The sequence below is a fragment of the Thrips palmi genome, unplaced genomic scaffold (genome assembly GCF_012932325.1).
Source record: "Thrips palmi isolate BJ-2018 unplaced genomic scaffold, TpBJ-2018v1 HiC_scaffold_10, whole genome shotgun sequence".
Taxonomy (NCBI): Eukaryota; Metazoa; Arthropoda; class Insecta; order Thysanoptera; family Thripidae; genus Thrips; species Thrips palmi.
Genome location: NW_023144621.1, coordinates 19,119,339 through 19,128,780, shown reverse-complemented (window position 1 = coordinate 19,128,780; position 9,442 = coordinate 19,119,339).

Sequence of the window (9,442 nt, the reverse complement as noted above, 5' to 3'; positions counted from 1 at the left end):
GGCGCCAGCGGGCGTCTCCGAAGGACGTTTCCGTGACACGGGGCGGGATGGGAAAAGACAAGGCCTAAAGGGCTCCCATGTTGAGGGCACCTGGAGGCTGGGGCAGCTGGGGCGTGGGCGGCGCAGGCACGCGCGGCCACTGCGGGCAGAGAGCCAGGAGCGAGGACCAGGCGCCAGGCTTGCTGGCAAGAGCGCCGACTGCCCACGGTGGCAAATGTTTTATTCCTGGCGTGATGATGCAAACTACCGCGTAAAACGGAGGGAGAGCGCGCAGCGCCCCAAAAAAGGCGAAACCGTGCTGATTTGGCGCACACGTCCAGGGTAACGAACCGGGCGCACAAAGTCAGGGCGCCCTTTGCGGCGATGTCGGCGACAACTGTGGGATTCGGCAAGCAGCCCGCCTGGCGGGGCGGGGCGGGGCACGGCGGCGGCGGTCCCCCCTGTCATGCCGGGGCGCGTCGCGGCACACGCGCGCCGCCGCCCTCATGAATCTCCAAGGAGTCCTCGCCGCGCCCCGCCCCGCCCCGTCTCACCTCCAGCCGGCACGCCGAGGCATCACAAGGAAGCGCGCCCCCGCCCCCGTCTGTTGCGGCGTGGTGCCACTGGCGCCTGTAGCTAATGATATCAGGTCTTTGTGAGGCGCGGCGTCGCTGCGCTCTCTGCGGCGCTCTCTGCGGCGCCCCCCGCTATCCGTCCCGTTCCCAGGAGTAAGCGGCGGGGCGAAAAGGTGACAGGGCCATCCAAGCCTCCAGCCGGGCCAGGGGCATCCAGGGGTCTTCCCCGAGCACTCCGTGCGCCACTCCGTGCGCCACTCCCTGCTCTTCGCTCGCAGGTGGCCGGGGCTCTTTGCCGCTGTGTCTCGGCTCGTGCCGTCCGTCCTGTCGGCCCCCACGGCCCGAAGGGACTCCATACTCCGGTCCAAAACTTGGTGCCGCCACCACCGCCCCGTCGCCCGCCGCGCCACGCCGCGCCACCTTCGATAACCCCGCCCTGGTAGTGGTGGTACTAACAGTATTGGTTTGGATGCCTGCGCGTGGCGTGCTGGCGTGCCCCAGGGCACATACCGAGCCGGCGAGGGGGAGGGGTTGTCTAGCCTCCGCCGTGGACCACCGCCGGCACGGTTGCCATGGGATAAAGTTAGCCCTTCTCTATCCAGCGGGGCGGGGCGTGGCGGGGCACCCCGCTTCACCGTGTACCCGGCGCGCAAAGTTTAGTCAGCGGTGGTGGGGCCACAACGCAACCCCACGCCATTTGTGTGAATTCGAACACACACACACACTCTCTCTCTCTCACACACACACACACACACCAGGTTTCGAAAATGGCTTGTCTGTCTGGCGGCGCTGTTGGCGCCGAGGGCCTGTCGATAGCACTGAGCTGCCAGCCAGCCGTCACGATCCACGTTTTCCGTGTTAGGGCGCGAGGGGAGGGTGGGTGGAGTGCATGAGGTGGTCGGTGTCTCCGGCGAGATTAGCTGGATGAAGAGAGTCCTGAGGCCGGAGGGCGGAGGAGGGATGGGCAGGGCTACCTGTTGCTGCGGGGGTGCGGGGTGCCCTTAAATGTTCGGACCGCCCTCCTCGGACCGCTGCCAGGACAATCAGGTGCAGCTTCATAATGGGCGCCCGCAGCCCAGCGGTGCCACGGAGGAGTGTATGGAGGACGAGCTCGAAGACGGGGCCCCGAACGGCCAGCCCGACGTCTTTGATGGCCAGCGTGCCGCGTTGCCGGGCTGCACCCGACCGCACTCGCACCGAAGTAGTTTCCCGTGTTCCCTTCTACCTGGCCACCTTCGGGTCGGCGGCAGGGGCGCGCGCAGGGCGGTTCCCCTCGAGGTGCCCCTTGCTCCAGACGTCGGCTGTCGACGAGGATGCGCCGTCGGAAGCCACAAAACGGAAAAGTCGGGAATGGAGTGAGAGCGTCGTTCATTGTTGTCGAGGAACAGCCATTATGCGGGGAATTCCGTCAGGTTATGAGAGGCACTTTGATGTCTTGTTTCCTTTTCCGACGCCCTCACCGCACGTGGGGTATACAAACCCACAAGCACCGTAACGTATCGCGAAAACTCGATAATTCATCTGGATCGCTGTGACCGCCCCCTCCTCCCCGAAGGCGGATGGCGGTCCTTTCTGCAGATTATTTGCGTCCACGGAGTGCTGCAGCAGCGCTCTCGAGTCGGCTGGGGTGGGGCCGGGCACCTCCACACACAACGGAATAGACAAAATCCCCGCATTATTTTGTCTGATCCTTGATCCCCGCCGGGGCGGGCCGCCCCCTCTCATCCCTCCGGCGGCGAGGTGTGGATATTATAATTGTGCCGGCCAGACAGCACGGCTGGTCGTGCTGTGTAAGCACGGCGGCATGTGGGTGTTCCCATGGCGAGGCGAGGCGGGGTGGGGCCGGTGGGGCGGGGCGGAGCGAGGTCCGTTTGCTCCACTTGCTCCCCCTTTGTCCGTCACGGGGTTGTGCTAATCCTGCCGAGCTGTTTCCACTCCGAAACTCACAGTGCGATGCGTCCGTCAAGTTCGAAGGCCGGCCGGCACGTCGAGCGGCAAGCCGAGCGGCAAGCCGGACTGTCGGTTCCCTTACAGAACGAGAAGTCCTGATTCGGGCTGCTGGGATGGACTCATGAGGGACTGATGGGTGGACTGACGGCATACTGAAGGGACTGAGTCCGACAGGTTGACCAAGGGGTTGAACGGGTTGAAAAGGTTTCATATTTCGGACTAAATTCAACCTCGGAACGGGTTGATACTAGTCCGACCGGGTTGAAACGGTCGGTCGAAAAAACGAACAGAAGCGAGAGTTGAACCCACACGTTCGGCTTGGTGTCCCGACACCTTAGCCGTTACACCACGGCTCATCTCTGCTTCACGGACTGACGCGGAGCGCTCTGTATCTTCGCTTGCGCCTAGCTGACTCTTGTCGTTTGTGCGCTGTTATGCGCCCAGGCAAGCTGTATGGCGAATGATAAGTGTTTGTGCCTACACCCACTGTATTATCGTAATGTATTTCAAGCTTGGACGAGCTTGGACTTGCACCCAATAAGTTCGGTGCCGCAATAAGTTCTGGGCAGCGGCCTGCATTGATTTTAGTCAAAAAGTTTCGTTGCTAACTAAAATATATTTTGCATTTTTCTTTTCGTCCCGTCCACATAACCACGTGGCTGTCTCTTAATATTTGACTAATAACTCCATCGTAGCCATCTTCTATCAGTTCAAAGAGTGTGGGAAGAGTCCGACTGGTCCGCCAAGGGACACTGCGGGGTTGACCAGGTTGACTAGCGGACTGGATGGACTAGGGGCGTACTGGTCAACCCAGGGCATACTCTGAGGAGACCAGCAGGTTGACCAAAAGTCCGACCAAAATACTCTGGCATACTGACGTTGGACCGTGGCACACTGATGCATACTAGTATCAGCCTGTTCGCAACCTCTCTGTGGACTTCTCGTTCTGTAAGGGTTGGCTGGGAATGCGTGCGACCGTCACCCCGTCGCCGCCGCGCTGCCATGCCGTCGCGTCAGTAGTATGGATACCGCATTGTGGCAGGCCGACGTGTCAGTCAGTAGTATGGATCCCCCATTGTAGCAGGCCGACGTGTCAGTCAGTAGTATGGATCCCCCATTGTAGCAGGCCGACGTGTCAGTCAGTAGTATGGATCCCCCATTGTAGCAGGCCGACGTGTCAGTCAGTAGTATGGATCCCCCATTGTAGCAGGCCGACGTGTCAGTCAGTAGTATGGATCCCCCATTGTAGCAGGCCGACGTGTCAGTCAGTAGTATGGATCCCCCATTGTAGCAGGCCGACGTGTCAGTCAGTAGTATGGATCCCGCATTGTAGCAGGCTGACGTCAGTGGTATGGATCCCCCATTGTAGCTGGCCGCCATTTTGATGTCCCATGGAAGCGGACTCTCGCAGAGCGCACCAGCGCCTCGGAAAGCACCAACCAATAACCAATCTCATACCACGCGGGCGTCGACAGTTCACCTAACCTCACCCTGCACTGCAACCAGCGCCCCAGCCGCGGGTGAAAGGGGAAGTGTCGCCGGCGTAATGCGTGCCGAGCGGGGCGCGGCGCGGTGCGTTGGCATGGCAGTTCAAGTTTTGTAACGAGATGCAACGGGGGCGACGCCACTAACTCGACGAGTCTCGGCACACCCCTGCTGCCGCACCTCGCTGACACCTCTGTTGTCATCCCCTCCCTCTCCACCCTCAGCCCCGCGCTCCTCCGGCAGTAGCGCCTTAACATCCAGCCGACCGGAACCGGGCGAGCCGGGTGGGGTCTGGGGGCGTCGGCGCCGCGCAGCACGCCAGGGCGGGACTGGTAGGCTTGATGGTTACTGAGATTTTCACAACTTTTCCGCGCCGGTTTTCCAGTGTGAGCCACGCTGTCGGCGCGTTGCGACGGGCTGCTTCCTGCCGGGGGTGGTTGTTTGGTTGGTGCGGCTCGGCTGTCCGTTGCCGTCCACGCCCAGCCGTGCAGAGCCGGCAGAGCCACGCCACTGCTAGTTTGGAGGTGTCGGTGGCCGCGCCACCCTGCCGGCAGGCTGCCGCCACCCAGCCGGACCAGCGAACCGATTCAAGCCGACAAGCCGGAACTTTTAACAAGAGGGCGCCAGCCGTTAATTGGCCTCTCGTTAGCCTACTTGTGCTGCTCGGCGTGTGAAGCTCGGGGTAGTGGACGGCGAGGTGCGGACGGACGGGATGCCGTGTGTCGGCCAGCGCGACGCTCTGCACAACCACGACGCCTTCAGAACTCTTTTCAGTCATAGACCCGCAACTAAAAAAAAGACCTCGAAAGAAAGAAAGCTTAACGCACTCAGTACTTACTCTTTTCAATTGCTGATCCGCCAATCCAAAAAACCTCGACGCCTTCACAGCTCTTCACACACCCGTCATTCCAAATAACTGCGTCGCCTTCAGAAGTCCTCATTGGCTGATGTGCCAAAAGACCACGATCTGCATAACGCTTGCTTTAAAATCTCTGAACAGAAAAGAAGTAAAAATGAACACGCCGGAGGGGAAAGTAAGGAAGGCGACACCGCGGTCCTTTTTTTATGGAGATCGTTGGACCGAGCCAAGAGCGGGGCTGCGCGGCTGTGGGGCCACGCGAACGACGTCTTGCATTTTTAATTAATTGTGCTCATTGAGGCGGGCCGAGCCGCGGGCCGGGCGGACGCGCACGCCGAGGAGGTGTCTTTATGCGAAGAGTCGCATTAGCGATGCACCCTGCGAGGTTCGCTGCGAGGCCGGCAAGGGCGAGACACGCAACAAGTGTGGAGAGGGGCGTCCAAACCCATTGTGTTGTATAATGGAAATAAATGCAAATACGAGCCTCTTCTGGCGCGAAAATGGACTCGGCGAGGAGGTGGAACGAGCTGGAAACGCGTTCGCCTTGCACACGCGTGGCGCGCCACTCCGCCGCTGCGGCGCTACAAAGTGAAGGGGCGCATTGCCGCGACCGTGTGCACCACTGTGTTCCGCACTGTGAGGCAAGCCAATGGCAAGCCGCCGCTCGCCTCGCCCCTTTCCAGGTTTGTTATCCATTATAAAAACGATGGCAGCGCCGCGCGGCTCTCGGCGTTTCGAAAAAGAGAAGGAAAATCCAGCAGCATCGACCAGATGCCCCCGCCACTGTGCATCAATAACGCAGGGTGTTCGAAAGACGAGTCCGCGTGCCACGGCGCCGTACCGCACCGCACGGCACGAGGGGCAGAGGCCGCCGGGGAGAGTCACCTGCTTGACTACAATAGCGTCATGAGGCCCCGGGCTCCGAGCTGCACGGTCGAAGGGTTATAGTGTAAAGCAAAACCCAATGAGTTTCGGTGGCACTTTTGTTGAGTGCGAGTTGCAGTTCGTCCTGTAGCGCGTCTGCGAGTGCCATCATTATGGCCGCCTGCAGTTTAACGAGGGGATGATGTGACCGAAGGGTTGGCAAGGCTGGCGTCGACGCGATCGCGCTGCAATATTTGCTCCGTCTGGCTCTCGAACCGGGGGGGGGGGGGGGGCTCCAGGGCGGCAGGGCACGGGTTCCAGTCCCCTCGGGGCCCCTTGCCTTTCCTCTGACGCGCCGCAGCCGAGACGGTCTGAACCGCCGAGGCCCCGCCACGCCACGCCGGAGGCCCCGCCGTCCCAGACGGTGTTGAGGTGTGTTCAACGAGATGGATCAATATCCGTCCGGCCCTTGGCGACCCTTGGCGGCTCTGCGCGGCCCTGTTCGGCCCTATGCGCTCCAATACCGACACCTCATCGTTCCCAGGCCCAAAGGGCGGCGGTTCAAGGGGCTCGCCAGCGCGCCGGGATGGCAGGCCATCCCGCTGCACTCGGCGCACGCGGTGTTGCCTATCGCCGCCACCGCAGGCGCTTGCCTCGCTCGCAGCACTGCCGCCGCCTCCTCCTCGTTGCCTTTGGCGCGTAAAACCTTTACGGTCCCTCCCCCTCCCCTTTTCACTGCGTCTCGTCTGCTCGCACTTTACTGCACCGGCTTTATGCCGGACAATAATTGTCTGCGCTGCGAGTGTATGCTAATCGGGCACGCGGGGATGCAGCGCGGCGCCGCGCGCCACAAACCACGCGGCCTTCGTGATCGCGGCATCGCGGCGGCGCACAGAGCAATCATCGGGTACCCATCGAAGGCACGCCGCCGCGCCCCGCCGCGCCCCGCCGCGCCCCGCGCACGCGATGAGGCGTTGCCGCGCGCCGCACTTGGGGCGTCTCGAACGTTGACGTCTCTCTCGCACTCCCGCGCAGAGGTGCGGGAGCGTGCGGGAGGGACGGCGAGGGTGTCGCGAGGAGGCCTGGTCGGCCCGGCCCGTCTCGCGTGCGCGGGCCGCGGCGTGCACCGGGAAAACATTTCTGGCAACAGGGTTGGACGACCGGGTCGGACCGACCCGACTGCACACACGCTTATCGCCGCTTAAGTCCGGCTCGTCGCGCAGGACTGGAAAATGCACGCTAAAAGGTTGGGGGGCAAATAATGATGGCTTCGGCCGGCTTGCCCCGCGCCGCGCGCACGCCGCGCCCCGCCAAACATCGTGTTCTGTCCCGTAATGCAGTCGTTATCCGAGCAGAGGCATCGCTCCACAACGAGCTGGAACGATGCGTTCGGCCGACAATCGATTTCGGGTTTGCTTTTATTCCACGAGGTTGACACGATCTCCGCGTCGGTCGCGCCGCGTCCGGCCTGGTTACCGCCATGTGCTTGTATGAAAAACCTTGGTCAGGCCTGGCCAGGCGCGCAAAGCTGTCGGGTCGCCCCGCAGAGACCTTGTGGCTTGAGGCAAACAGCAAGGAGATAGCTCCTTTACATTCACGTTCCAAAGGGGAAGGCATTGGCATTGTCAAGCGTTCGGTCCGATTCGGTCCGAGCCCCGGAAAAACGGCACCGGTCCAGGATGTGTGGGTGTTTTTCCAGCCCGCTGGCCGTCGTCGTCCCTGCACGGTGGGCCAGAAGACCGGTGGAGGCGGTCAAAAGCTCCAACAGGTTTCGAGCTACATAGTCGCTAAATGAGAATAAAACCGAACGTATGACCCCACCAAAGGATTGATCTCCAAACGAGAAATCCATTGGTCACACGGTCCTGCTCAGCAACTCTGGAGCTCAAAACGCGCCCAGAGTTTCGGCCGCCGGCGCCGTCCTTCTGGCCCGCTGGGCGTCGTCGTCCCTGGCGGCTGGCGGTCGCGTTGGCGGCGGCGGCCTCGTGGTGATATTACAGGATAACAGTTTTGGCGGCGCCAGCCGACCGACGGCCCGACGGCCCTCGACTGCAAACAGATTTTTAATAACGGCACAACAAAGCCCCGAGACGGCGAAGACGGCGTCTGGCCGATAGCGTAGCCCGGCGTAGCCGATAAAGTGGCCGATGCGGCGCAACAGGCCGGTGGCTCGACGGGCCGACAGGCTCGGCTTGCGCGCACTCGCGGCGTCTGCTGCCGCGAATTGCCATTTCGCGCATTTACTTTCATGTTGGGGTCAGCCAGGGGCGGCCGGGGGCGCAAATGGCAAAGAAAAAGTGAGGGGGGAGGGGGCGCGCGCCGCGGGTCCGGGATTGCCACAGCCGGTACAGCCCGAGGCAGGGCGAGGCAGGGCGAGGCAGGGCGAGGCAGGGCGAGGCAGGGCGACGTGCCGCCCGGCTCGGTTCGAACGCCCCGCCTCGGCGCCTGTCGGCGCTGCCCCGGCCGGGGCCCCGGCCCGGCTGAGCTGACTTGGCTCGGCTCCGGCCAATCCTTTTGATCCCGTGGCTCGGCGTGCGGTGTGGCGCGGTGCGGCGTTGCGTGCGGGCAGACACACGGGAAAACGCCCGCACGTCGACGACCTGCCAGGGGAGGGGGGCTGGAAAATCGCAGACGGAAAGTACACGCAGCCGCGCAAGCGCTTGCCCCGGCCATTTCGGAGCCTAAGCCTTCATGCTCTCCAGCAGCAAGAGGCCCGTTTCAATTTTAAAAGTTGCGCCGTCCTGGGCCGAGCCGAGTCCTGGACGACAACGGGCCTTTGTGAGGGCCTGCTCAGGGCCGGGCTGACCTGTTGAGGCAGGCCTGCGCCCATTTCAGACCTTTTTCAGCCGACGCGGACCCAGTTCCCGAAGCGCAATGTCAGTAGCCCTGCTGGGCCTGCGTTTCGGGATGCGAAGGGCCGTGGGGCACCCTAGTTGACTCCAGCAAGTGCCCGACGGTGCCCCAGACGGTGTCTGCCTCGCCTCGCCTCGCCGCGGGGCATCGATAATTCAATATCACGGTGTCTGATCTGTGTAGCTCCGCCGCAGCCCGGTCGACCTGCCCGCCTCGCCCCGCCTCGCCCCGCCTCGCCCCGCCTCGCCCCGCCTCGCCCCGCCTCGCCCCGCCTCGCCCCGCCTCGCCCCGCCCCGCCCCGCGGCCAGGGCGGGCAAGGGCGGCTAGGGCGAGCCCGGCGGGGCGGCCTGGAGAGCCCGGTGGGGCACGGCGGGGCCCGGTGCCCCGGGCAGCGTGGGGAGAACCGGCCCCGAGCCAAGACAGGCAGCTGCTATATATGTTTTAAGTACGGTCCGCCGGGCCCGTTCGGCTAGACGTGTCAGCCACAGTGCAGCTTTCCAACTTCCCCTCTTGGTAATCTTCGAAAAGTTTGTGAGTTGCCAAGCAGCTGGAGCTCTTGGTCGATTCAGGAGTAGACTGTAAATTGTGCGCAGCCTCATTGGCTCCTCGGCGGGCTGGCTCGGCGGGGTTCGGCAGCGCCACACGCACGCGGTTCTGATCGGGACGAAAAACGGGCGTCGGCTTCGCTTCTCTCGGAGGCTGGCCGGATTGCGGCGCGCCCCGTCTCTCTCGCTCCCTTTGAGGGGCCCGGCCGCCCCGCCAGCCATCGACTCTCTGCGGAGCGGTGGTGATTATCGCTCCTCCGCATTCGAGGACACTCCGCCCGATTCGCAGCGCTCGCCAAAGCAGTGCGCCCAAAAGACAAGCCGACCCGTGT